The sequence below is a fragment of the Callithrix jacchus genome, chromosome 7, assembly GCF_049354715.1.
Source record: "Callithrix jacchus isolate 240 chromosome 7, calJac240_pri, whole genome shotgun sequence".
In the NCBI taxonomy this organism is placed as follows: Eukaryota; Metazoa; Chordata; class Mammalia; order Primates; family Cebidae; genus Callithrix; species Callithrix jacchus.
Window position 1 is genome coordinate 117,911,854 of NC_133508.1, and position 24,907 is coordinate 117,936,760.

A 24,907-nucleotide genomic window follows, 5' to 3' on the forward strand; every position below is an offset into this window, starting at 1 on the left:
GTAAGGGAATTTAATTATTGTGGCTATTCCTAATTCATTAATTTTTTCATTCCATAAGAATTTGGAAACATCTATAATATATTAAGAAGTTTTGAAATAAACTGAAGGATATAAATATGCATGAGCTTTAAAAACATATTAACAAACATAATAGATAAAAATATAGATCTTCAACAAAGGAAATGTGAAATTGTGATGAACTACAGAAAGCAGAGAGAAGCTTCTATGGTGGGATAGAGAGGGTACTGAGTTATAAATCAGGGAGATAGATTCAGATCACAGGAATTTTCTCTTCCTATTTATATCATATTTTTTCTGAGTATCCATTAACATAGCTATAAAATTAATTTAAAAATCTGTAAGTTATCAATAAGCACTGCTATCTTTATTGGCCAGATATTATATTTACAATATATTTAATAACCCTATCAAAATGTGTGTATTATCATCCACATTTTGCATATATATGAAGAGACAGTAGGTTATATCACCTTTTTATCTTAACAACTTTATTTATCTGGTTCATCTAATTTTCCACTGTAAAATAGATCACTAAAAACTTTGGTTGGTTGAGTTGTCCATATGTTACATTATCAAGCATTCTCAGTTGGGCAGGGTCTTCGGTAACTTTAAAATAGCCCTTTGGGTAAGGAGCTATCTCAAAGGAAATTAGGATTTCCTTACACAAAAGAAATATCTTCCTTTGAGATAGATATATTATATATTTTATGTATATATATCTATCTCAAAGGAAATATATATATGTAATTTCTTCATATTTAAAAACAAAATTGTATATAACATCATTGTAATACATCATTGCTTTCTACGCCTTAAGCTTTATTATTATGTAACAGTTCATGGTATTCTTTTCTATCAAAAAAAAAATTCCCAAGCTGTATTCTTGTTCTTTTACCTATGTTGGTAATTGTTATATTTCTAGTTCCTTCCATGGTTGTTAAACTCATCCTGCAGATAGCCTATCTTTATTCTTCTGTTCCCAAAGTTAATTAACTATGATTTCTTAATCTTTTGTTGTTAGGCCTTATTTTCAAATCTTTAAGCTATGAATTATTTAGTACCAACATCTCCATATATTTTTAAACTTTGAAATACCTAACTAAAACCAATCCCTTAAGTCTAATCTTTCCAATGGAAAATTCATCATGACAATTGTATTTTACCTCAAATACAAAAAACTCCAGCTCACATTTATACATGTTCACTTTTAGATCACAAGTCTAAAATTATATTTTATAATATTTTATTCAAATTTTTATTTTTTTTCAGGAGAACAGTATACTTATTGAAGTCCTATTGTTCATTTTGACAACTTTTACAAAAGAGTAAGAAACAGTGAATGTTGACTATACCCTCATAATTTATCATTTTCATTACTTTCTTGTGGATCTCACCCATAATTCAGATTTTCTTTCTAAACTAAAATATACTTTAAATATATCAAAACTCATTTAATTATAAAAATATGATTTATATTTTATAAATCAAATAGAGTATATAAGATATTTACCTTCAATTGTATGGCCTTTCTATGAAAAATTAAAATTTAATAAAGCTATTTATTTTATTAGATCCTTTTAGATCTAATGATAGGATCTACTAAAAATTAATAAAATGCATTTTCCTCTAAGTTATATCCCTATTAGTATTGATTGATTGGTTAAAATATTCCTGTATCTGAGCTATGATTTAGTCACAAAAATTCACTACAATTGACTGCTACAATAATAAATCCTTACCTGTTTTTCCTTAGGGAGATTCTACCAATGTGCCTGAAAAATAGGTCCCACCGGCAAATATGTTTGGCTAATGCTGCCTGTTCTGTAGCTCCCCCTAGGAAATTTATAACATGAATTTGGACAGGCAAGGCTCTAAGACATTCTAAAGCATAATAACTTGTTTTGCTTTGTTTAACATACCAATCTCATTTAATTTGAACATAGAATACTGTTTTTATACTCCACCATGCCAATATGGTGAGCTAACTGGCCATCGGACACAGTGTACTGAGAACCTGAATACCTCATTTCCTTCACACATGCTACATGACTTACAGAGGCTTAATTTTCAGAGGAATTGTTTTAAATAACATGATGTGGTGTTTTTCAGAAAATAATCTTAAATTTATTATCACAGTGTGATATGGAGGACTATGGTACATAGTAAATAAATTTGACTAATAAAATCTCTATGCTATTTAGAAAAATCATGGTAGAGATTGAAGATGTGACTAGTAATCCTTTCTAGAACACGTTGGCAAGTCTTACGTCATTTGCCCTTAAGCTTTATGGGAAGACAGTGTCACAAATCTTTCTATTTGGCCACTAGAAGAATGATATTTTTCTAGTGAAAACTGAAAAACTGCAGATTAGCAGTTACGTGAAGTGCTAAACTGACAAAAATCTCATTTAGGAAAAGTAGATAATAACAATAGTTGCTACCATTTGCTTAGTGTTAACCATGTGCTAGACAGTGTTCCAACTCGGTACTAGTCAAGGAAAAGGTGAGAAACTTTGATTTGGGTTGATATTGATAAAGTGCCATACTGTATTTACTTCTTACCATGGCCCTTATTTGTAACTCACTCTTCAGAATAATAATCTTACCTTTACTAAAATTAAAAATACTAAGTAATTCAGTACCCACCACTGTTTGAAGATATGATGATTGGGGGTAAGGAAGAAAAGTGCTATTTTTAAACCAATTTTTTTTTCTGCATTAGATAGTTCTTTCATTTACTTCAAACCACATAGTATGTAGCCTTGATATATTGCATTTTATTTTGAGAGAAAGAGTACCCAGTGTCATAATAGCATTATGGGAATTAAAGAGGATTTATCTCTTTTTCTCCCTGACAAGAACTCAGTTTGAAGCCTACAATCATCTTGAACTAATAACTAAAAGAAGATTCCTCTAGGATATCTCATTATTCCTTCCATCTTCTCCTATTTGTATCACTAACCATTTGTTAGATTTGCTAATGGGATTTCTTTCAGAAAATTTTCTGAAGTAGAGTTGTTCCAAAATGCTACAATTTTTATTATTTTCAGCTATTTTAAAGTTTTTTGAAACTTCACCATGTCAGTCATAAGGGGCTGAAGTCTCATTTCTGACAAATATCTATCTATGTGAGACCACAGATCTGGAAAACATTCTGCCTTTCTGATTTTAAATTAATATGCTAAATATTACTGAGTTTACTTTGGGCGATGTTCTTAATGTCAGATGAAGAGTAACAGGTTTCTTTCACATTAAGCATTAAATCTTAAGCTTAGATTTGTAACTATACAAACCATCAATTGGCCACTTTAACCCGAAGATAAGCACTAATTAAGAAGTTGATGGTCTCCTCCTAAGACCTGAGCATGATCTCAGTTATAACCTGACCTCTGGCAATCACTCTTTAATGGGGTTGCCAAAGACAGTCATTTATTGTCTGTCAGTTTCTGTTCTCTTACTTCAAAAATGAGGCTGTTACATGCCATGTATATCTGAGAGTTGATGTAAAGGTTGATTTGATAGGGCTTTGTGAACTTTCAGTGCTTTGTTAACTCAAAAGAAGTTTACACAAAGGTATTGACTATAATGAATGGTCATCTTTCTTCAAATAACAAATTTTAAAAATAACAACAATAGGAAGTGGCAGAGGACTTTATAAAGTTTAGTCCCAAGGACTCTAACACAGTTCCAGCAGAAAGTCTAAAGACTTCATATGATCTATTAAAAGAAAATACATCCTATATTTTCTTAAAATAAACAAAAGCAATAGGAAAGTTCAAAAATTATCAATTTGATAATTTGCATGCATTTTCTTAGAATATATGTCTTTTTAATGTTAAAAGCTATAAACATCACAATCTTCATGGAATTGAGAAGCATGTAGCAAACTATCTTCACCTTAAGTAAAAACCACAAAAACTTCCATCTGCTGGATATCATCCATGATTAGTCTCTTTCCTGTAGTTTCTGATATAGGGCTCCAGAAATTTGGGAATATCAACTGGAAGTGAGAACTATGTAAAATGCTACTATTCTGGACAGCTTTTGTCATTCTATGAAAAACTTCTTTTGATAAAAACCTAAAATATATTTTTCTCCAAGGTGATTTAAACAAGAAAAGTTGACTATTAGTGCGAGAAAAATTGTTTGAGAGAATTGTATTTTCATTAGTTGTAGTCTCTAAAGACTTGTAAAGATTTTCAACAACTTAGGTGATTCCCACTGATATTTTTTTTCTGATTTATCTATCCAATTTAGATAGAATATTTGTCTGCTCCAGCTCCCATAATGAAATATTATAGATTGGGTCACCTAAACAACAGAAATTTATTTTCTCAATGCGCTGGATGCTGAAACTCCAAGATAAGAGTGTCAACATGGTTGATTTCTGGAGGGGGCTCTCTTTCTGTCTTACAGGCAGTAACCTTATCCCTATGTGTTCACATGATTCCTTTTATGTGCACACAGAGAGAGAAAGAGTATCCTCTTGGAGTCTCTTCTACAAAAACACTAATCCTATCAGATCAAGGATTCACATTTATGACCTCATTTAACCTGAATTACTTGTTAGAGACTAGGTTCTTAAATACAGTCACTGTGGGCTAGGGTTTCAACATGTAAATTTGGAAAGAAGACAAACATTCAGCTCATAACAAATATATATTCAACACCACACTCCACTTTTTATTTTCTTCTGAACATGCTTTCATTGAGCCTTCTATTCATCTAGGCCATCAATCAATCTACCATATTCTAGGCATTTTGCAAGCTCCTAGGGACAAAAACAAAAAAGCAAGTAATGAATCCTTAAGAAATCCATCTTCAATGATAACGACTTGTACAAAAAGGTGAAAGCTATGAAAATTCTCTCCCTTGAATTGAAAATTGAAAACATAATTCATCACATAGGTGTATTCTATGATGAGACAGAATTAAATCATCCACAGTAGGGTTTATAAAATTAATGCAGACTTATACTTCTATCCAGGACACAGTAATAAAGAGTCTCCTTCCTGAAACAAACAAAAATCAAGGAAAATATATCAAACAATGGTTTGACAGGCAATACAAGATGGTGATCGCAGAAAAAATGGCAGACAGTCAGGTGAACCTATGATTTCCCATTGTATTGCTTCAAGAGAATGTCCAGATCACAGTGCAGGGAGGAAAATCTCAGGCAGAACCTGGCAGGCTGTCTGGGTTCTATTGATGCAGTTGAGAATCTGGAAAGGACAAGGTAGCAAGAGATCACAGGACAAACTACTGAGGGGAGAGAGTGCTGCAGAGAGGATGAAGGCCAGAGAATTACAGATTTCCCCTGTGTATTCACCAGAATACTGATTAGCTCATGTGTGTGAGGAAATTATCCAATGTTGGAAAAAAACAATCCAAAAGGATTAAATGGAATATCCAGTGCTCACGTAGGGCATTGAAAATAGCCTGTCTGTCAGGCAAACTAGAAAACCTCATAATTTGCAGGGCATCATATAGGATAGTCAGGAATATGCACATAGAATACTCAGTAGTGGACATATTTAGCCCTAAGTATTAGGTGGGACGTAGCTCTGTTGCAATCTAACAAATTTTGAATTGAAACCCTACAGTATTGAACAGTTTCCAAACAATTTACCTGTATCCTAAAACAATACACAATAATATATATAGGAATTCAAAAATATCCAGCACTCAAAGTTGTACAATATACAATGACTAGAATCCAGAGAAATGTTAACAGGCATGCAAAGCAAGAAAACATAACATTCTATGATGAAGAGATAATCAGTCAATCAAACAACTCAGAACAGACACAATTGTTAGATTTAGTAGACAAGGAAATTAAGAAAGTCACTATACTATATTCCAAGTGTTAAAAATTTAAATAGAGAATCAAAGATATTTTGAAAGATCTAAATCAAACTTCTACAGATAATAATTAAAATGAATGAGAGAAAAAATAAGCCAGATGAGATTAATGAGTGCTATGGTTTCAATGTATCCCTTAAATTCATGTGCTAGAGACTTAATTCCCAATGCAACAATGTGGAGAGGTGGGACTTTTAAGAGGTGGCTAGATCACTTTTTAATCTATATATTAATGTCATTATTGCAGGAATGGGCTTCTGATAATAAGAATGAGTTTGGCCCCCTACTACTGTTTTATGCATCTTCTCTTGCTTTTTCACCATCTGCCATGGAGCCATGGGATGATGCATCAAGAAAGCCATCATCAGAGGCTGGCACCTTGATGTTAGACTTCCCATCCTCCAGAATCATGAGAAATAAATTACTTTTCTTTATAATTTCCCAGTCTCTGTTATTCTATTATAACAACACTAAATAGATTAAGGTAATTTCAGATTAAACATTGACTCGAGAAAGAGTAATAACCTTGGTATAAAAATAGAATCTATCCAAATGAAACACATGGAGAAAAAAATACAACTAAAACAATGAAAAGAGGGTCAGTGAGCTATAGAACAATTTCATACAGTCTAATTATGTGTAAATGAAAACACTGAAGGAATGAGGTTAAAAAAAATGGTCTAAAATACTATTTTGATTTCAAAAATTAGAAAACCCACATATCAAAGAAGCCAAATGAACCTCAAGTGCACAGACAGAAATACACACACACATGCACACCATGAAGGGGACTAAGATATATCTAAAATCTAATTTGTCAAAAACCAAAAACAGTGATAACAAGCAAACCTTAAAAGTAAAAAGGCAGAGAGATTATACTCTCTACAGAGTATGACAGAAGATTTGTGGTCTTGTGGACATGATGCAAATAAGAAAATAGTAGAGAAACATCCTTCAAATATGAAAAGAAAATTATATCAACCAGGCGTGGTGGCTCATGCCTGTAATCCCAGCACTTTGGGAGGCTGAGGCGGGTGGATCACGAGGTCAAGAGATCGAGACCATCCTGGTCAACATGGTGAAACCCCGTCTCTACTAAAAATACAAAAACTTAGCTGGGCATGGTGGGGCGTGCCTGTAATCCCAGCTACTCGGGAGGCTGAGGCAGGAGAATTGCCTGATCCCAGGAGGCAGAGGTTGCAGTGAGCCGAGATCGTGCCATTGCACTCCAGCCTGGGTAACAAAAGTGAAACTCCGTCTCAAAAAAAAAAAGAAAAGAAAATTATATCAATGTAGAATTATATACCCAAAAATAACCTCTTCAAAATAAAGGCAAAATAGAGAGGTGTTGACATACAAAAACTGAAAGAATTCATGGCCAGAAGACTAAAACAAGAAAAGGAAAGAAAGTCCTTCAGGAGAAGAAAGTTATTCCAGATAGAAAGTGTATCTATACGAAGTATGTAGCCCATAAACAGAAATCAAAGAGAAAGCTAAAATATTTTGAATAAAATGAAATGAAATGGAAATACCAGGTACCAAAATCTGAATGGTGTTAATGAAGCAGTAGCTGGTGGGGAGGGATGGATGTATAGCCTTCAATTTTTGTATTAGGAGAAAATAGATGTCCTGCATCAATGGCCTGATTCTACCTTTAAAAATAAAGAACAGCAAATAAAAATCAAAGGAAGCAGAAGAAAGAAGAAAAATGAAAGAAATATAACAGAAAACAATTGAGAAAATCAATGAAAACAAACTTTTTCTTTGAGAAAATCAAAAAGTCAACAAACCTTCAGCTAGGCTGACCAAGAAAAATCGAGAGAAAACACAAATGGCTAATGTGTGGACTGAGAAAGTGATGCTGCTACAGATTCTACAGATATTAAAAGGTCACTAGTGGAATATTATGTAAAAATTTTATGCTAGTAGATTTGGCAACTTAGATAAAATGGCTAGATTTCTTGAAAGACACAGTTTACAAGCTTATTCTTAGAAAAACAGTCAGTCTAAATAAACCCCTAGCTACTAAAGAATTTGAATACGCAGTTATAATCTTTCTACAAAGAAAACTCTAGGCCCCATTGGTTTAATTGGAAAATTCTATGATATACAGAATAAACAAATTTTATCAGTTATCTAAAAACTCTTCCAGGAAACTGTATGTATATAGCACTTTCCAGTTTATTCTATGAGGCCAGCATTATCCTAATACCAAAACCTGGGAAACACATTATAACAATGCATTCAACCAACAGAGAATAGAAAAATTAAAACAAAATATTAGCAAAGCAAATGCAATATATTAAAATAATAATTCATCATAACAACGTGGAATGTATCCCAAGAATGAAAGTTTTATTTAACATTCAAAAATCACCATACCCGCAAACTAAAATTTTACACCATATGATCATCTCAAAATAAACAGAGAAACATCTGACAAAATCTAATTATACACCTTATACAAACTCTTCAAAACTAGGAACATAGGGGAACTTCTTCAACCTGAAAAAAGGCATCCATGAAAAACCTGCAGTTACACCACACTTAATAGTAAGAGACTGTTTTCATATTGTTCAGTATTGGGGGTTCTTTATACATTCTAGAAATGAGTTCTTTTTGACACTTTGCATTACGGCAAGAAATAAAGAAATAGGAGAAGATCCAAGACGGCCCTTTAGGAGCAGTTCAGGATTGCAGCTCCCAGTGAAAGTGCAGAGGGTGAGTGGACGCCACATATCCAGGCAAATCTTTATTGCCCACAGACCAGGAGATTCCCAGGTGGAGAAGCCCCACAGGACACCAGCGTGGCTGTTTTGGCCAGTGTGGCTGTTTTGGCTGATGCAGCTGTTTTGCCGGCACCCCGGCGCAGCAGCTTTCCATACAAAATACACTGATCTGGTTGTCCTTTTAAGTTGGCAATCGGAGCTCTGAGAAGGCAGATTCGCCCATTCATCTGATTAAACGGGTCTGAAACAGGGAGCCAGGCCACGAGATTCCCAGGCAGTGCCTATGTTTAAGCCAGCACAGTAGGTCACCGCATGGAAAAATCACAAAAATCCCGGCGCCCTTTCAGCAGGTGACTGCAACACCTGGGAGAGAGTCAACTGTTCAACCTAAAAAAAAAAAAGGCTCTAAGGCAGGGAGCCAGGTGTTCAGGCTCAGCAGGTCCCACCACCACAAAAACAAACAAAAAAAACCCAGCAATTGGAAACAATTGGGGTTGAGAGTTTCACGGCAAGCACAGCTGAACCCAGGATGGTGCACCTCGGTGGGGGAGGGGCGTCTGCCATTACCAAGGCACTCCACCCCTACGGAGGTAGTCCACCATTACTGAGGCAGCCTGCCATTGCTGAGGCAACCCACCATAACAGAGAGAGGCTGCCATTACAGAGGTGGGCCACCATTGCCAAGGCAGTTCTAACCACACCCATATACACAGGACTGCAGGGAAGTTCACAGGGCAGTAGGGTGGAGCCCACAGCAGCTCAGTAAAGCCTCTGCAGGCAGGCAGTGACTAGGCTGCCTCCTTGCTGGGCAGGGCAGCCCTGAAAAAAAAGGCAGCAGCACAACAGATACTCATAAATAAAGCCCTATCTCCCCAGGACAGAGCACCTGGGGAAAGAAGGGGGGTTTATGATTTCTGCTGCAGCAGACTTAAATGTACCTGCCTAGAAGCTCTGAATGAACAGTGGAGCTCACAGCTCAGCACTTGAGCTCCTATAAAGAACAGACTGTCTCATCAAGCAGCTCCCTGACTCCTGTATATCCAAAGAGTCACCTCACAAAGGACTGATCAGATTGACATTTGATGGCATCATTCTGGGACAAAGATAGCAGAAGAAGAAACTGGTAGCAATCCTTACCGTTCAGCAGCTGCTGCAGGTGATCCCCAGGCAAGCAGGGCCTGGAGTGGACCTCAGCAGTCCTACAGCAGAGGGGCCAGACTGTTAGAAGGAAAACTAAGAAACAGAAATAACTTCATCATCAATAATCTGGACATCCACTCAGAGACCAAATCTGAAAATCAGCAACTACTCAGACAACAGGTTGATAAATCCACAAAGATGGGAAGAAACCAGGGCAAAAAGGAGAAAAACACCTGAAACCAGAACACCTCTCCTCCTACAAGGGATCACAACTCCTCACCAGCAAGGAAACAAAGCTGGATGGGGAATGAGTGTGATGAAATGACAGAATCAGACTTCAGAAGGTGGGTAATGAGAAACTTCCATGAGCTAAAAGAACATGTTCTAACTCAATGCAAAGAAACTAAGAATGTTGAAAAAAGATTTGACGAAATGATAGGAAGAATGGACAACTTAGAGAGGAATATGAGTGAATTGATGGAGCTGAAAAACAGAACATGAGAACTTTGCGAAGCATGCACAAGTTTAAACAGGCGAATTGACCAAGCAGAAGAAAGGATATCAGAGGTTGAAGATCAACTCAATTAAATAAAACGAGAAAGCAAGGTTAGAGAAAAAAGTGCAAAAAGGAATGAACAAAGTCTCCAAGAAATGTGGGACTATGTGAAGAGACCTAATCTACGTTTGACAGGAGTACCTGAATGTGATGAAGAGAGTGAATCCAAGCTGGAAAATACTCTTCGGGATACTATCCAGGAAAACTTCCCCAACCTAGCAAGGCAGGCCGATATTCAAGTCCAGAAAATACAGAAAACACCACAAAGATATTCCTCAAGAAGAGCAACCCCAAGGCACATAATCGTCAGATTCACCAGGGTTGAAATGAAGGAGAAAATGCTAAGGGCAGCCAGAGAGAAAGGTCGGATTACCCACAAAGGGAAGCCCATCAGACTCACAGCAGATCTCTCAGCAGAAACCCTACAAGCCAGAAGAGAGTGGGGGCCAATATTCAACATCCTTAAAGAAAAGAACTTTCAAACTAGAATTTCATATCCAGCCAAACCGAGTTTAATAAGTGAAGAAAAAATAAAATCCTTTGTGAACAAGCAAGTACTCAGAGATTTTGTCACCACCAGGCCTGCTTTACAAGAGCTCCTGAAAGAGGCACTACACATAGAAAGAAACAACCAGTACCAGCCACTCCGAAAACATACCAAATGATAAAGAGCATCAACAAAATGAAGAATCTGCATCAACGAATTGGCAAAACAGCCAGCTAGCATCAAAATGGCAGGATCAAATTCACACATAACAATATTAACCCTAAATGTAAATGGGCTAAATGCACCAATCAAAAGACACAGACTGGCAAATTGGATAAAAAGCCAAAACCCATCGGTGTGCTGTATCCAGGAAACCCATCTCACAAGCAAGGATACACAAAGGCTCAAAATAAAGGAATGGAGGAAGATTTACCAAGCAAATGGAGAGCAAAGAAAAGCAGGAGTTGCAATTCTCGTCTCTGATAAAATAGACTTTAAAGCAACAAAGATCAAAAGAGACAAAGAAGGACATTACGTAATGGTCAAAGGATCGATACAACAAGAAGAGCTAATGATCCTAAATATAAGCGGACCCAAGACAGGAGCACCCAGATACATAACGCAAGTTCTCAAGGACTTACAAAGAGACTTAGACTCCCACACAATAATAGTAGGAGACTTTAACACTCCACTATAAATATTAGACAGATCAACCAGACAGAAAATTAACAAGGATATCCAGTACTTGAACTCAGACTTGGAACAAGCAAACCTGATAGACATTTGCAGAACTCTCCACCCCAAATCCACAAAATATACATTCTTCTTAGCACCACATCATACCTACTCTAAAGTTGACCACATAATTGGAAGTGAATCACTCCTCAGCAAATGCAAAACAACTGAAATCATAACAAACAATCTCTCAGACCACAGTGCAATCAAGTTAGAACTCAGAATTCAGAAACTAACTCAGAACTGCACAGCTTCATGGAAACTAAACAACTGGCTCTTGAATGTTGACTGGATAAACAATGAAATGAAAGCAGAAATAAAGAAGTTCTTTGAAACCAACGAGAATAAAGACACAACATACCAGAATCTCTGGGACACATTTAAAGCAGTCTCTAGAGGAAAATATATAGCAATAAGTGCCCACATGAGTAGAGTGGAAAGATCCAAAACTGACACCCTATCATCAAAATTGAAAGAGCTAGAGGAGCAAGATAAAAAAAAACTCAAAATCTAGCAGAATACAAGATATAACTAAGATCAGAGCAGAACTGAAGGAGACAGAGACACAAAAACCTTCAAAAAATCAATAAATCCAGAAACTGGTTTTTTGAAAAGATCAACAAAATAGACATAAGAAAGGAGGAAGCCAAATTGTCTCTATTTGCAGACTACATGATAGTATATCTAGGAGACCCCATCATCTGAGCCCAAAATCTCCTGTTAATGATAAGCAACTTCAGCAAAGTCTCAGGATATAAAATTAATGGGTAAAAATTACAAGCATTCCTATACACCAAAAACAGACTGAAAGAGAGCCAAATCAAGAATGAACTGCCATTCACAGTTGCTACAAAGAGAATAAAATACCTAGGAATACAACTAACAAGGAATGTAAAGGACCTCTTCAAGGAGAACTACAAACCACTGCTCAATGAAAAAAGAGAGGACACCAACAGATGGAGAAACATTCCATGTTCATAGTTAGGAAGAATCAATATCATGAAAATGGCCATACTGCCCAAAGTAATTTACAGATTCAATGCTATCCCCATGAAGCTACCAATGACCTTCTTCATAGAACTGGAAAAAACTACCTTAAACTTCATATGGAACCAAAAGAGAGCCCGCATAGCCAAGTCAATTCTAAGTAAAAAGAACACAGCGGGAGGCATCACACTACCAGACTTCAAACTATTCTACAAGGCTACAGTAATCAAAACAGCATGGTACCAGTATCAAAACAGAGATATAGACCAATGGAATGGAACAGAGGCATCGGAGGCAACAGAACATATCTACAACCATACAACCTTTGATAAACCTGACATAAACAAGCAATTGGGAAAGGATTCCCAGTTTAATAAATGGTGTTGGGAAAACTGGCTATGTGCAGAAAGCAGAAACTGGACCCCTTACACTAAAATTAACTCCAGATGGATTAAAGACTTAATCATAAGACCTAACACCATAAAAACCCTAGAAGAAAATCTAGGCAAAACCATTCAGGACATAGGAGAAGACAAGGACTTCATGACCAAAACACCAAAAGCATTGGAAACAAAAGCCAAAATAGACAAATGGGACCTAATCAAACTCCACAGCTTCTGCATGGCAAAAGAAAGAGTCACTAGAGTGAATCGGCAACCAACAGAATTGGAAAAAATCTTTGCAGTTTACTGACCTGACAAAGGGCTGAGATCCAGAATTTACAAAGAACTAAAACAGATTTACAAAAAAAAAAAAAAAAAAAAAAGCCCATTCAAAAGTGGGCAAAGGATATGAACAGACACTTTACAAAAGAAGACATACATGAGGCCAACAAACATATGAAAAAATGCTCATCATCACTGGTCATTAGAGAAATGCAAATCAAAACTACATTGAGATAACATCTCAGGTCGGTTAGAATGGTAATCATTAAAAAATCTGGAGACAACAGATGCTGGGGAGGATGTGGAGAAATAGGAACACTTTTACACTGTTGTTGGGAGTGTAAATTAGTTCAACCATTGTGGAAGACAGTGTGGCGATTCCTCAAAGACCTAAAAATAGAAATTCCATTTGACCCAGCAATCCCATTACTGGATATAGATCCAACAGACTATAAATCATTCTACTATAAGGACACATACACACGAATGTTCATTGCAGCACTGTTTACAATAGCAAAGACCTGGAATCAACCCAAATGCCCATCGATGATAGACTGGACAGGGAAAATGTGGCACATATACACCATAGAATATTATGCAGCAATCAAAAATGATGAGTTCATGTCCTTTGTAGGGACATGGATGAACCTGGAGAACATCATTCTCAGCAAACTGACACAAGAACAGAAAACGAAATACCACATGTTCTCACTCATAGGTGGGTGTTGAACAATGAGAACACACGGACACAGGGAGGGGAGCACTACACACTGGGGTCTGTTGGGGGGAATAGGGGAGGGACAGGGCCAGGTGGGGAGTTGGGGAGAGATAGCATGGGGAGAAATGCCAGATATAGGTGAAGGTGAGGAAGGCAGCAAATCATACGTGTGTACCTATGCAACTATCTCGCATGTTCTTCACATGCACCCCAAAACCTAAAATGCAGTTAAAAAAAAGAAAGAAAATACATCCAGTTTAAAAAAAAGTGTTTCTTTATTCAAAAATAACATGATCATCTAAACAGAAAATTTAAAAGACCCTACAAAAAAAGCTAACACAATTAATAAATCAGTTTAGCAAGGCTTCGGGGTACAAAATCAATATAATAACTAATTGTATTTTTATATCTTAGGAATAATCAATGAATGTTTAAATGTCATTTGCCCTAATATAAAATACTTAAACATAAATCTGACAAACTATGCGCAAGATCTGAATAATGAAACTTTCAGAACATTCCTGAGAAAATAAGGAAGGCCTAAACAAATGACGTGAATACTGTTTATGGGTTAAAAAGACTCTATTGTTAAGATGTTAATGTCCTCTAATGTAATGTGTGATACCAGTGAAAACCCCGGCAGTTGTTCTTTTTCTTCTTATTGTTTTTATCAAATTTGACATCCTTTTATGCTAATGTTTATGTGGAAATTCAAATGAGCTAGAAAAATCCAAACAACTTTGAAAAAGGAACGAATAAAACAGGGGAACTAATATGCGCTGATTTGAAGACTCATCATAAAGCTAAAATAAGTGTAGTACTGGCTTTAGGCAGATAAATAGAGCAATAGTGTAAAAGAGTGTCCAGAAATAGACCCATGTGCATATGAAAAACCATTTTGGACTCATGTGCAAAGAAATTCAGTAGAGAAAGGATGATCATTTCAAAACATTTTGCTGCAAATATTGTATGTCCCTATGTAAAAAGAAAAAAATTGAACTCTGATTACTACTTTGTAATAACATATAGAAAATTCAATTCAAAATGGACCATAGGCAAATGTAAAATCTGAAACTGTAAAACTTTCAGAAAAAAATAAAGAGAAAAAAATTTAGCTTGAATTGTGCACATATTTCTTAGATATATCAAAAGTACATTCCAGAAAAAAATAATAAATTGGTGTTTATCAAAATTTCAAAAAATTGCTACTTCAAAAGTCACCATTAAAGTGAAGGAAAAGACTGAAAGAAAACATTTCCAAATTATGTATTTGATAAAGAACTAATTTCTAGAGTATATCGAAAACTCTCTATGTTCAGCAATAAGAAAACAACCCAATATAAATGCTCAAAATGTTAGAATAGACCCTTCACCAAAGATATACAGATGAAAGGCTCAGAAGATGATGTTCAACCTTGTTAATCATTATGGAAATGCAAATTAGATGCATAATTAGAAAGTACTACACAGTCATTAGAATCACTGAAATTAAAGACTGGCCATACCGAAATGTTGGTAAGGATGTAGAGGAACCACAAGTCTCTTAAAGCTGGTGCAACTGGAAAATAGTACAATTGCTTTGGAAAATGGTTTTGTAGTTTCTTATTGCAAACCTACAGTATCAGATATTCAGCCATTCCACATCTAAGTAATTATCCCAGGGAAATAAAATGTATGTCAACACTCCAGTGAATGTTCATAGCTTTATTTGTACTAGCCAAAAATTGGAAACAACCCAAATTTTCATCAAAATGAGTTATTCCCATGTTACTCCCATACAAATGGTGTTTCTATGCAATGAAACACTTCTCAGCAATAGAAAGAAATGAACAGATGATGTGTATGAGGGCATGGATGAGTCTCAAAATAATTAGGCTGAGTGAAAAAAGCTATCAAAATTGAGTACATACTGAATGATTCCAATTTCATTACATTTTAGAAAATGCAGACAAATATATATTAGCAGAAGTAATATTAGTAGCTGCCTGGGGATGGGATGGAGAGAAAAGGAGTTAGATAAAAGGATTAGATAGACACAAGAAAACTAGGATCTTACCTTGGTTATATAAATGATTTCATGGTTATATACCTACTTATGTCATAACATTAAATTTACCCCATATATATTTTATTGAATTTCAACTATATGGTAATAAAGTTATTAAATTTAAAAATATAATCAGAAAATTCTAATTGTTTATATATTTTGCTTTAATTTAACAAATCTCATTTATTCTATTTGTTCTATAAATAAGATATTCAACCAACATCTAGATTTATACTCATTTCACTGAAAGTATGCTTTTCTTAGAATAGTCATTTCTATTTTATTTTCAGAAAATCAAAAAAAATGGCATGCTAAATCTTATGCACTTAAAAATTCTTAAATATGTGTTTAACAATATTTTTAAAATATTGGTAATTTTTCCAGGTTTCTTTTATGTAGTAATTTCACTTCATCTTTAATAACTATTTTTAACTTATCAGTATACCCAACCACTACTATTACTTTGCTTGTAAAACATTTCAAACGTTGAATTCAGCTATTTTTGCCTTTTACAAATCTCACCATTGCAGGGCTAGCAATTTCCAGCTTGACAACAATGCCCAAATTTCCTTGATGGCTATGTCTATGGTTTACTTGTCACATGCCCTTAATATCAACATAGTCCTACTACATAATCAGTACATATTTATTAAGTAAATGGGTAATTTAATATATATGGCCTTACTGTGTGATTCACAAAACCCTATGGAGTAATAAACAATTATTGTAACTTAAAATATGGCATCTCATATTAAATGGCATCTTTCAAATATGGTCTGACTGAAGTAACATCAGTAAAATCCCCATTTATCCAAAACAGCCTGAGATCTGGATGGATATGTCATAGTTATACAATCTGAAAAGTGATCTTATGATATGAGTTTGTGTTTGTTTAGTTACTTCAGACATATTGTTTATTTAGCTTTTGTTACTTTCTGATTAAAGAAGAGTTTGTGATCTAGAAAAATGTTCCTTATAGGAGGCTTCAAATTATTGGTTCTAGTATATAGACTTCTGTTTCAAGAGAAAAACATCTAACAGTTTTTAAACCATTTACAAAATTTAAAGTTTCCATGTTGCAATTAAATTTGCTATTAACTAAGCAACATAGAGAATAAAGGTGCCCCCAAAAAGGAGATTATTGCTTCTTAATACTATCTGTGGCATGTTATCTATCTCCAAAATCTATAGCTCTTATTTGTGTAGATGTCTTAGCATGTGAAATGAACTCTTTCAAGTAGTGGAATACAAAAGTGAGGACTAGGGTGAAAGGCAAATTAGACAGAGCAGTTAGACTGTAGATTACTGTTACTCCCAGATGGGGAACTAACTCGTACCCCACGCAAACTATCAGAATGTTGTTTTGATGGGCAATGTCCTTGAGTGGCTCCATGACAACAGTAGGAAAGAGGAGAGTTGTATTTAGCTCAGGTTTATAGGGATGAGCTGGAACCTAACAAAATAGGAACCCAAGAAATGGCTGTGATCACATTTCTTTTGGGGATTCTCTTTTTTTGTTGTTGTTTGACATTTCAGATATTGAACTTTACTGCAAGTCCCAAATTTATGCCAGTGAATGAGGACAAAAGAATTCACAAATGATGTTGAACAGAAAATGTATGAAAATGAAAACAATAATGTTATGTTGATATCTTCTCAAAACTGAATTTTAGTGTCTTCTTGTAAAGGTAGATTATTAGAGAAGAATGAAATGAAATTTTTACTACTCTGCCCAGAGAGAAAAATCTGAAATATTTAAAACCACCAAATTAATACTCATTATAGAAGAATAAAGCAATTCAGCCAAAACTGTAGTACTACAACCTCAATATTTGAATCAAACTTAGATCTATGGTAGATGTAAAGATGATAATAAAGAGGGTTACACTATAAAAATATTTAAGCCCAGCAATGAGCATAGAGGTCCTAGAGAATACAGGAAGATATAACAGAAATGAAGAGATAATGTTTCCTCCAGCTCAGGAACTTTTCTCTTATATTGTCCATTTTATGTTCATTCAATGATGGGTACAGTATAGCAAGCAGCCAAGCTGAAAACAGTGTGAACTGACATAGGAATGTGACAGAAGAGTCCATTTAAAAAGGGAAGAAATAAAGTTTGTTATTTTCTGAATTTAACGCAAACTATATGTTCTGTATTTAGAAAAAAATTGACAATTACAGAGAAAAATGTGCCACTATCACTTCTCTACTAGTTCAAAATGCAATTCATTTCATATCATGGACAAGGCAACCAGAGGCTAAACAAAACTGCTTGTATTCATGTCCATGATAACATGTGAAAGATTCCTTAATACTTAATTCTTAATTTCCCAAATAAATTTCCATGAGGAGGCATTAAATATAATTATATATAATGTATATGTACACACATATTTAATTTCATATGAAATATTAATGTGTTAATTTGTTAATATTAATTCAAGCATAGACAGGAATGAGTTCCATTCTGGAGGTTCTGTGGGAGGATTCCTCTCCTTGTTCTTGCAGGTGATTAGCAGAATTCAGTCCTTTTTCCTAATAGGACTGGAATTCTGTTTTCTTTCTGGCTATCTGAGGGCTTCTACTGGTTTCTAAAGGCCACCTGCCATCCTTGACACATGGTCCAATTCCTTCAGCAGAGCCAGTAAGTAAGTACCTCTCATACTTCAAATTGCTTTCTTCTTTTCTCTCATATCTCTGATCCACTTTTCTGCTTTCCTGTCTCACTTTTAAGGTCTGATGTGATTACATTGGACCTGACTTGATAATCCAAAATAATCTCCCTATTTTAAGATCAGCTCATTAGCAACCTTAATTCTATCTCTAACATTAATTCCTTATGTATATATGTATGGGTTTGTTGTACATATGACACTGACCACTTGATAAGGATTAAATGAGATGCTATGAGCAAAAATATTGAGTCTATAAAATGAGAATTTCAATCTTTCGTCATTGTACTGAGAAGGGTAAACAGACTTTTTAAAAATTATTTTTACTAAAGTCACTGTAAAATAGCTCAAGCTACAGCATAAAGTCCAGTGTTTTGACTTCCCATAAGATTTTTAAAATTTGGCTGAGTTGCGAAAGTATAAATGGTATCTCTTTTTCTGAATAAATTTAAACAGCTGGCAGAATGACATTTTACCCCTTTGAAAATTTTAAATGTAAACACTTTGTTTAGTATATTATCTAAATATAATTCAGTATCAATTAAAAACTTAAAATTCTGTTATTGTGATATTAATAATCTGTCATTTAATTTTTTGTAATATTGCAGATTATGTCTTTTTCTTCCTAGAACACAATTTTTAATTCACAATGAAAACAAAGACTATTCAATATTAGATTTTATGTATAGAAATATTGTCATTTCATTATTAAATCTACTCTAAAAAGGAAGTTCAGTTAAATAAAGGAATGTTTTAATGTTTTCATAATTTTCCTTTTATCTGAGACTCTTCTATCTTTTTTCCTTAAGAAAGCTGAGAATTTGGACAGAGTAGCTAACTTCAGTCCATATTTAAGTTCAAGTCTGAAACATCATACCTTATCAAGAAAACTCAGCAAAAATCTTTAGTTGTAATGCAACAGGCAGACACTTGATATTTTGAAACCAATTTTAAGCTTGGGGTTTTTCGACATTTCTCACATATCAATCTGTCTAACATCTCCTCCTTCTCTTTCTGTTCACATTGTTCTTTCTCTTTTCCTCATCGAATTTCTTGTTGCTTTATTCATTTTCAGCGTTTAAGAGCTACTTCCTGAAAGCATGACCACATTTTGTTATCTAAACTGTATCATCGAGAAAAATTTTATATTTGCATTTCTCTACCAAATGAAAAAATGATGCAGTGACTATCTTAATTCATAGTGACACACAATGTATTTGTAAATAAACATTTTTGAAATAATACAAATGAAGACATATATAATGTCATAGTAAAATGGATGTATTTAAATGCAATTAAATGGGATTTTTAAAATTTGACACAGTGAACAGTTGCTCATAATTGTGTTGGAAGTATTAAACATTAAATATGATGATCTCAGGCAATTTGGAGAAAAGATCTTTTTCAGATCTTCACAAACTACCTTATTAACATAAACGATCATGCCAGGTCTTATATTTAGGACAGTCTAGATACACTCGATGTAAGACAAACAAAATCCAACTGAAGTTTTTTGGATTACTGGCAATAATATACTCAGTTTTAGGATTAAAAAATAAAATTTCATAACATTGTTTCAGACTATTATAAAGATTTCTCAAAGACAAGTTCATACAATTTATTGTTAAACATTGTTATTTATAAGTTGTGAAGTAATTAAGCAACTGTAATGAATTAGCTACAGCATGATCAATTTAATACTTTGATGAACAGAAGTAGAACATGTTGGAGTGATATCTATAGAATTACAAATTCAGTGGCGTAGCATCATAGAATAGCCTATAGTATTTTTAAAAGTCCAACCAATATTTTTTGAAAGAAAAGCTGAATATTTTATTTTATTCTCCAAAAATTTTGTCATGAGATGTTGGTTACCCTCAGTCACACACTTTTTCATCTTTTACTTTGAATCACTTTTAACTGTCTTAATTTTCCAGGATATAATGCAATTGCAGGATGGTTGGAATAATGTAGTTGATCTTGCTACAGTGGTTATTTTATTTCTCAGGACAGATAAAAATACTCTTGCACTCTCATTATAACATAGTTGATTCTAAGTGACTTTTTTCATATTTCAGTATGTCTGAAATCAGAATGTATATTACAAAGACTGTAAAGCAGGTGAACGTCATGATGTTATAGCTGTCTTTTTTTCTGTGCATGTGCTTCAAACTTATAAAATTAGGATCAGCAGCTTGGAAGAAAATTCTGGCAATAATACTAGAGCTCTACTTAAGAGAAACACAAAGAAGGATATTATGTAGACAAAAATTGTGTAACTCCATGTCAAAAAGTAATTCAGGAGTGTCAGATTCTGAATACGAAGAAATTTTAGAAACATTTTAATTTTTGCCTTGTGCCCACATTTGATATACAGCTTCTACTTGGAAATAACTATAATTCACTGAATTTATTTATTTAGAGACAAATCTTGCTCTGTTGCTCAAGCTGGAGTGCAGTGGTGCAATCTTGGCTCACTGCAACCTCTGCCTCCAAGGTTCAAATGATTCTCCTGTGTCTGCCTCCTAAGTAGCTGGGACTACAGGCTCATGCCACCATGCCTGGCTAATTTATTATATTTTTAGTAGAGACATGGTTTGATCACGTTAGCCAGGATGGTCTCCATCTCCTGACCTTATGATCTGCCAGCCTCAGCCTCCCAAAGTGCTGGGATTACAGGCATGAGCCACTGAGCCTGGACAATTCAGTGAATTTTAAAGTGTTGTGAAGTAACTTAAGATTTTATAATTGACCATAATAATTGTGCATATTTCTGGGGTACATAGTGATGTTGTGATACATACATGCATAGTGATCAGATCAGGGTTATTATCATGGCTATCATTCAAACACATATTATCTCTTTGTGTTGGAAATATTCAATACCCTCCTTCTAGCTATTTGAGACTATATATTGCTGTTAACTATAGTCATTCTAAAGTGCTATAGAAGAATAGAATTTATTTTTTCTATCTAGCTGTAATTCTGTATCTCGTAACAAATCTCTCCCGATCTCCCCTTTTCCCCTATCCTTCCTGACCTCTCATATTCTCCATTCTACCTTTGACTTCCATGAGAACAACTTTTTTTAGTTGTTCCACATGAGTGACAACATGTATTGTTCAGCTTTCTATTTCTGGCTTACTTCATCTAATGCAGTGTCCCCCAGTTCCATCCATGTTGTCATGAATGATAGGATTTAATCTTTTTTTATGGCTGAGTAGTATTCAATTTTCTATATATGACACAGTTTCTTTATTCATCTGTTGTTGGACATCTAGATTGATTCCATATCTAGGATACTGTGAACAGTACTTCAAAGCACATGGGAGTGCAAATGTCTCTTTGATATACAGATTTCCTTTTTATTTTTGGATAAATGCCCAGTAGTGGGATTGCTGGATCATATGGTAGTTCTATATGTAGTTTTTTTTGAGAAACCCCATAGTGTTCTCCATGGTAACTGTACTAGTTTATTTTTCCACCAACAGTGTAAAAGAGTTCTCTTTTCTCTGCATCCTCACCAGCATTTATTATGTATTGTGTTGTTAACAGGCATTCTAACTGGGGTAACATGATACCTCAGTGTGGTTTCATATTTCCCTGATAATTCGTAATGGGCTTTTAAAAAAAAGTAATTTCTTGGCCATTTGTATGTCTTCTTTCGATATTTGTACACTTTTTTTTCTTGTCTTTTTCTTTTTTTTTTTTTTTTTTTTGCGACAGAGTCTCACACTGTCACCCAGGCTGGAGTGGAGTGCAATGGCATGATCTCAGGTCACTGCAACCTCCGCCTCCTGGGTTCAAGGGATTCTTGTGTCTTGTCCTCCCAAGTATTTGGATTGCAGGTGCCTGCCACCACACCCTGATAATTTTTGTATTTTTAGTAGAAATGAGATTTCACCATGTTGGCCAAGCTGGTCTGGAACCCCTAATCTCAAGTGATCTGCTGGCCTCACCCTCCCAAAGTGTTGGGATTATAGGTGTGAGCCACCAACCCTGGCCTACCCCTGCCCATTTTTAAATAGGATAGATTCTCCTTCCTTCTCCCCCTCCCTCCCTCCCTCTCTTCCTTCTTTTCTTCCCTCCCTCCCTTTCTTCCTTCCTTCTGTTGCGATGTTCAAGTATCTTGTATATACTGAATATTAATCCCCTGTTGGGTGAATAGTTTACAAATATTTTCTTCCATTATGTTGGCTTTCTTTTCACTCTCTTGATTATTCCACTTGCTGTGCAGACGCTTTTTAGTTTGACATAATCCCATTTGTTTTTTTTTTTTTTTTTGCTTTTGTTGCCTATGCTTTTGAGGTCTTATTCATATAATCTCTTCCCAGACCAATGTCTGAAAATGTTTTCCCAGTATATCCTTCTAGTAGCTTGATAGTCTTCGGTCTTACATTTAGGTCTTTAATTCATTTTAATTTTTGTCTAGGGTGAGATGTCCATTTTTAGCCAGATCATTTACTGAAGAGTGTCTCTTTCCCCCAATATATGTTCTTGGTGCCTTGGTCAAAAATCAGTTGGCTGTAGACGTGTGAATTTATTTCTGCAGTCTCTATTCTGTTCCATCAGTCTATGTGACCATTTTTATGCCAGCACCATGATGTTTTCGTTACTCGAGTTTTGTAGTATACATCAAAGTCTGATAGTGTCATTACTTTAGGTTTGTTCTTTTTGTTTAAGATTGCTTTGAGTATTAGGGTCTTTTGTGGTAACATACAAATTTTAGAATTTTTTTCTCTTACTCTAAAGAATGTCATGGGTATTTTGATAAGGATTGCATTCAATCTGTAGATTGCTTGGCTAGTATGGTTATTTTAACAGTCATAATTATTTGAATTAATGAGCATGGGATTTTTTCATTTATTTGTATCTTCAATTGCTTTCATAAGAGCTTTTTAGTTTATTTTTTAGTGATTTTTCACCTCCTAGGTTAAATTTGTTTCTAGGGTTTTTTTTATAGCTATTGTAAGGGGATTTACATCTTAATTTCTTTTTCATGTAGTTTGTGGTTTGGGTATAGGAACACTATTGATTTTCTTATGTTAATTTGGTATCCTGCAATTTTCCTGCATTTTTCTATCAGTTCTAGTGCTCTATTGATGGAAAATTTAGGTTTTTCTACATATAAGATTATGTCATCAGCAAATAAGGATGGTTTGAACTTTATGCTTTCCCATTTAAATGCTCTTGTGTTGCTTAATTCCTCTAGCTAGGAATTCCAGCACTATGTTGGATAAGAGTCCTGAAGGGGGGGGGGAGAAAGAGAGAGAAAAAGAGAAAAGAAAGAGAAGAAAGAGAGGGAAAAAGGAAAAAAAGAAACAGAGAGAAAGAAAGAAAAAAGAAAGAGAGAAGGAAAGAGAAGAAAGAAAAGAAAGAGGAAGTAAAGAAAGAGAGATGGGGAGGGAGGAGAGGAAGGGAAGGGGATGAAGGGGGAGAAAGAAGAGAAGGAAAGAGAAGAAAGAAAAAGAGAAGAAAGGAAGAAAAGAAAGAGGGAGGGAGGGAGGGAAGGAGAGAAGAGGAGGGGAAGGGAGGGGAGGGGAGGGGAAGGGAAGGGAGAGGAGAAAAGGAGAGGGGAGGCAAAGAGATAAGCTGATTTTCAGGTCAGAGACATGTGCCTGTTTTGTGCCAACCAACTTGGGGTGGTACTGGGGTTATAGGTCTGTTGCTCTGGCCAGGATCACATGCACATGTTTGCTTGACTGGTCTGGGTGCATACCTGCCAGGGACAGCCCATGGGGATGTTTCGCAGACCCAGGAGGGCACATAGCTGCTCACCTGGCCTGGGAGTATGTCTGCTGGAGTGGCCCATATGGATGCTTCTCAGGTGCAGGAGGTGGGTGCAGTGCTGCTCAGTTTGCCTGGAGGCTGACATGCCAGGAACAGCTCTAGGGCTGTTTCTTGGGCCCGGCAGACACACAGCTGCTTGACGGGTGTGGGCTTGCCTACCAGGAGCAGCTTGTGGCGCTTTCTCACTCCAAGGTTGTGAGTGCATAGATGCTTGGTTGGCCTGGGGTGGGTCAGCCAAGGGGGCCTTCACAGCTGTTTCTCAAGCCCTAAAGCAGGTGCAGAACCATTGGGCAGGCCAGGGGCTTAGCTGTAGTGGGATGGGTACCATGGCTGTTTCTTAGGCCCTGGGTAAAAGTGTGTTGCCACTCCACCAGCTGGAGAGCATGACAGCTGCTCAGAGACTTGAGGCCCACTCCCACATAGAGGAGAGTTTGAAGCAGTTTAGTTGGCTAATGGCAGGTTCACAATGGTCAGGAATGCCAGATGGTTCCTCTG

General features: G+C 35.5%; 1 long non-coding RNA gene across 1 annotated transcript in view; it reads right to left on the minus strand.

The window, feature by feature from the left end:
* Positions 1–24,907, minus strand: part of LOC118143000 (uncharacterized) — a 90,666-nt gene that overhangs the window by 45,337 nt on the left and 20,422 nt on the right. The window contains exon 2 of the long non-coding RNA XR_008473000.2: positions 1,761–1,854. This is a non-coding gene — a long non-coding RNA (uncharacterized LOC118143000). The remainder of the gene's footprint in view (positions 1–1,760; positions 1,855–24,907) is intronic.